Below are 6,041 nucleotides of genomic sequence, written 5' to 3'. Positions count from 1 at the left end.
CTGCTTTCATTCGCACACTTGTTTTGTGTCATTGTTGCTGTGTTTGGAGGCTGTGCCTCCTTCATACTGTCACGCGCGGCATGATAAACCAAAGACTGAGAATTCCAATCATGAGCTGTACAAGCTATGTCTGCTGCAGCCCCATTGCATTTACTAATTTAAAGGATAAGTCTGTCAATGTTCTCTATTTTACTTTTTGTATGAAGGTACTTTTGGACAGCACTCCAGTTAATACTTTTTTATTGCCACATGGACGTTTCGGCCAGCGCGCTTACTCAGCGTGTTCCACAAGCATTCACCTGTGGAACACGCTGAGGAAGAGCACTGCCACGTTACTGTCCAAATTACCTCAATAAATTACTATCATCCACAACAAAGATCCAGCACGCAGTCGTCAAAGTCTTCTAGTTTTAATGTGACAAATCCCATGAAAAGACCAAAGCAAACAGTGAACTTATCAACTTACAATTAGTGTGTGTGTGTGTGTGTGTGTGTGTGTGTGTGTGTGTCATAGCAGGATATCTCTTCTTTCTCTGTGCCATAGAGCTCCATAAAGCATCCAAAAACTATTGAAAACAAATCAGTGAGCCACACTATTGCACTGGAAGACATGCTCCTTCACACAGACAGACACACACACACACACACACACACACACACACACACACACACACACACACACACACACACACACACACACACACACACACACACACACACACACACACACACACACACACATCATCATCATCATGCTATCTCAAATACTCACTAGAGCACCAAGTGTGGATTAATCCGCTGTTGAAAATAGTCTAAAAAACTAGTAGTAGTAAAAAAACTGTACAAAGAAAGTTCGGGAAATTACTGGGCCCTTTCTTTAATGAAAAATATGTATTTGTGACTTATTGTTAAAGATGTACAGCATGCCTTCAGACACCATCACATAGTAGGTTTTGGTCCTTTCACTGAATTTGTTGAAGAAACACACAGATTTACACCAGTTGAATAATTTACATTTTTGGCAGTTTGAATGCAAATTCAGACATCATGTAAATTGGTAGACAAAGCAGTGGTGTTTAAATCCAGCTGTAAAACACTGGTTGTTTGCATGTGGCAGATTTAGGATAATATATGTGATGTATATGTGAATATATATATATATACAGTATATTCAATTCAATTCAATTCAATTCAATTCAATTCAATTCAATTCAATTCAATTCAATTTTATTTATAGTTTAGGAGAAACATGTATTTGCCTCATCCTCACATAATGTCTTATTTAATGCTTTCTGATACCAAAGTGCAGAACGAATTCTCTGTCTGAATGTTTGTACTCACATCAATCTATGCCAAATAAAAAACTCTGTTTGTTACCTTCAAAATGGTTTCTCTGTTCATACAGCGCGACAACTGCACGTAAGAAAAGTTACATGTGTGAAAACTTATATGCTATACTATACTTATGTTATACATGTGTTATACTTATATGATTAACAGTATGCAGTCTCCAACAGTTCTCCATAATTCCTGGAGGGTCACCGCCCAGGTATTCCAGGTACAGACAACAAACACGTCTTTTACCTCCCGTCTGCCTCTCAGTGAGCTCAGTGTTTCTGTGGCAGCAGCTGCGGTAAATGGGAGACAGCGCTGACTCAAAGGAATAATAAAATTACAGTAAAAGGTGTAATTGCCCAACAGGGTGGGATGGACATGGCGTCAGCATTCCCTTATTACTGAATAGGGTTCTTTTAAGCGTCCTCTGCACCCCACCCTTCAAACACACCGGTTCACCTCACTGCCCCGGGCCTCCGGATGAATCGTCTCTCTCACTCTGCTCTCACCATGGTATGCATTTGCTAATTAGTGGAGAAGAGAAACCGTCTGGAAGGTAAAACATAATGCTAAGTGCTTCTTGCTGTGAGCAAGCTATGACTATTTCCCATTACAGCTAATTAGAAACACCGACGTGGTTGCTGTCCGACTCTGAGTCAGAGGCACCGTAACTTCAACATGGACACTATAAAAAATCTGGGGAAAATGTATAGTCATGTACAGTTAACTGGATAAAGTTATAGCACTAGATCATGTATTAACATGTACAGCGAAAGGCTGCTGGACGTGTTTGGGAAATACATTTTGAACGGCTCTGAGTCCCATTTACACTGTAAAAGTAGATTGCTCTGTTCATTTAAAAAAAAAGCATTATATACCACTCTTTTCCTCTGTATCTGTATATATGTGTTTGTACTTCTTATAATACATTTACTATGTTCCTGTTTACACATGCATATGTATGTAAATGTATGTATATGTACATATATATATATGCACATCTAATTTGTATTACTTTATCTTGTGTGATACTCCTACCATTTTTATAGCACACATATTTTATTGTTGGAGGGAGCCTAAGATTTTCGTTGCCAATGACTGCTTCCTTGAAATTTCTATGGAAATGATGAATAAAGACCTCTAAACTGTGAACCTTGGATGGTAATTCCATATATTTTCTTAACTGACCCAGAGAACATGATGTGATCTTTTCTCCAAAATTGGACAACAATGTTTGATGACTAGATGTTTTGGGAAAAGCTTTGTTGTCTTGTGGTTTATTTCTCTGTACTTTATTTGTTTAGATAAAATTCTGTTTGATTTGACATTAGTAATTACATTTTATCACTTCTTCAGATCAGATATCAGATGTTTTGAGATGGCTCTCTATGAGTTTATCTTTTAATTTTTAATTTAATTTTTAAAAAAAGAATAATGTAGGCAATTTTCAATACACACTCAATAAATACACTCATATCAATACAAACATATTAATTTTAGGTACGTTTAATGAAAAAAAAACAATTTGTTTTGTTTGTGGCATTTAACTTTTCTGTTTGCGGAACCAAATATCCAACATCTCTGTTTCCGGTGGGAACACAGACTACGGGGACTTCCGTTGTTGCCTTTACTTGCGGGTTAACGATGGCTTTCCCAGAGTTTACATCGGAATAATTAAAGTGGTATGTAAATAAATAACCATTTCAAAACACCGAGCACGTCCGAAGTATGTACACAGTTACAATGAATATTAAAATTATTGATAAGTCGCTCGTGAGTCACACACCTTTTGCTAACCAAACACCGTATAGTTAGCTCAGCTAACGTTAGCTGTGATGGTCGATGTTGGCCAGAAATGCATTTGCCCTGCGTTAGCTCGGAGGCAGACGGACAGGAGACAAGTTCTTTAATATAATATGTTAATATAGTTTAATATAAAGGAGTCATAATGCCCTGCTAGATTAGAAGAAGTGTTACTTGACTTAAATCTACCAATAAGTTGCTGTAGTACAAGCTAACGTAATTAAACCGCTTTAGAAACTTAAAAAATAAACTTAAATAAACAATATTGGACATTGATTTTAGCATTGAGAAGGCTAGTAGTGTGCATTCAGATATTGTATTTAATATATTCAGTATGTATGCACCTGCAACTCTGTAAAAGTTATGACTATTATTTTATACGTTTTTTTATTGTGTACTTTAAACTATCTTATTTAGTGAAATGAGGTCAGTTTTGAGTTTGGCCGTCTGCTTACTAGGCCTGCTTAAAACATGATAATGGAAGTTTTCTGTTCCTAGACTTGATTGCAGATATTTGTTTAATTTAATAACTCATTTTTTTCAACCTTAAGAGGGAATTTAAGGAAAGCTGTATTTGCTCTGACTCATGAAAAAAAAAAAAAAACACACCTGGTCAGTTTAGGGTCTTTAGACCTTTATCACAGCTAGGCTTGGGCGGTATACCTCAGGGTCTTAAAAATAGAAATGGTATTAGTTTCAGTACCGTCATTAAAAAAATACAATGCTCTTATTTATGTTTATCTTATTCTTATTTATTTATTTATTTATCTTATTTATTTATTTATGTAATGCCTAAAAATGCTTGTGTGGTTGTCATCATGTGTCAGTAAAAAGGAGAAAGGGGGGGGGGGGGGGGGGGGGGGGGGGGAGACAAGCCAGGAGTTTAGTGACGCCGTCTGAGCCTTAAATCCATCCATCCATCTTCGACCGCTTATCCGGTATCGGGTCGCGGCTTAAGTCATCATTTTTAATTAGTTACAGTAATACTGAATACCGTGGTAAAATAGGGAGGAGGATTGACGGTATCAAAAGTAGGATACCGCCCAACTCTAATCACAGCAGACATTTTTAAGTGTCACACTAGGCCATGTAAGTCAGACATCATACAGAAATACCAGACCCCTTGAGCTGGGGAGCCAAAATGAAATGCAGTGTATCTGTGTTTCCTATAGGATTTGTTTTAGCAGCGGGGGCAGGTTTCATTTATATTATATTATATCACACTGACTCAATTTCCATCTTAGTGTTTCCAGATGTTTGATATCAGGACGATGAGCTGCATTGTGTCGTCATGATCATTTAAATAGCAGCCGCGAAAACATTGTGCGTCTGACCTATTTCTGATACTCTGACGATCCGCCACTACAAAATCCACATAGAGGAAACACTGGTGTATGGGAAGCCTGGTGGCCCACGGGGTCTGAGTTGCCCCCCACCAGACCTTAGCAACATGGATTTTTAAAGACGTTTTTTAAACTACAGTTACAGCGGGGCAACTTGGTTTGAAACCGTGACGTAGTCATATTTTCAAATCTCCAGTTAGCTTTTAGCAGTGACTTAATGTAGAGCCCTAAATGCTCATTTTTGGCTTTACATTTACACCGACTAAACAACCTCTCTGGGGGAACCCTGGAGTGCATTCATCATTAATGTTATCAATTCATTGTTTGCTATTAATTCAAATGTTACATTTTTGTTATTAAAAAGGTCTATTCTGGCTGTTTAAATAACATGCAGTTCACGATGTCTCTTGATTAGGAAAAACCCACTAATGGACGTTATCATCAATCTGATGCTCAAGAAATTGGTAAAACTGTCAGGAGGGTCTAGCCGGTTGTTTCTCTTACATTTTGCACAATAATTGCACTTGACAGCAGAACTTTATAAATAATGCACACTGGGTAATTTATGGACTCTACTTTAACGGACTGTATTTATGGATTCTACCCAAAACATAAGTTAGTAGCATATAAAATGGAATATAGTTAAATTGTGATCATGCAGATGTAGGCCCCTAATAAATAAACAAATAAATAAATATATATGTATATATATAATGTACATTAAAGCAATGGCATGATGTAAAATTAAAGGGGGTTTAGATGAGTCTTAGAGCTTCTGGTAGTAGTTGAAAGTAATTTGTCATGTTAAGTCTTTATTAACTTTATTCTACCTGTACCTGCTTTTGATTTTTGTCTCCAGGTTGATGGCCAGTCTTGCTCCTCCCGTCCTATCTGCTCTTGCCTCGTCCCTCTCCACCTTGCTTCCCTGCGGCTTCGCTGTGGGGCCGTCGCAGCTAAGAGGGGGCAGGATGGGGCTGTGGTGGGTGGGCCGCTCGCTGGAGGCTGGATCCCTGATGGGGAAGGACGGGGACGCAGAGTGGTCCTCGAAGTATCACAATGACCCGATGGCTCAGAGCCAAGACGCTGAACTTGTGATGAACACTGAGTCCAAATCGAGTGAGACCAACAGCTCAGAGGCAGAAAAGGTAAAGTGAATACACATTTAAACAGAAAGAACATGAATACAGACACGTAGCATGCAGACAGAGCAGGCTGTTAACTCTATTAAAGATTAGGCTCCTTTACAGTGTCATATTTGAACTCTTGGGGTCTAATAGAATAGGCCTACATTTTTTACGCAGCTGAGAAAAGGTGATTTTACTTGGAAATGAAGTGAATAACTTGTTTTTATTCTATTCAATGTGGAATATTGACCTTCAAAAGAGTTTTGCAATCTTAACTTGTCTATTGAAGTTTGCACCGATAAGCTTGTTTATTGTGTTCTGTTGAGATCTTTCTTCTCTCGCAAGAAGAGCTTCTTTTTGCAACAAGACAGCATTAACAGATTAAAAAAATACATATATATATATATATATATATATACACACACAGTATATATAT

The sequence above is a fragment of the Etheostoma cragini genome, chromosome 1 (assembly GCF_013103735.1).
Source record: "Etheostoma cragini isolate CJK2018 chromosome 1, CSU_Ecrag_1.0, whole genome shotgun sequence".
Lineage (NCBI taxonomy): Eukaryota > Metazoa > Chordata > Actinopteri > Perciformes > Percidae > Etheostoma > Etheostoma cragini.
Note: the sequence above shows the minus strand (reverse complement) of the source record.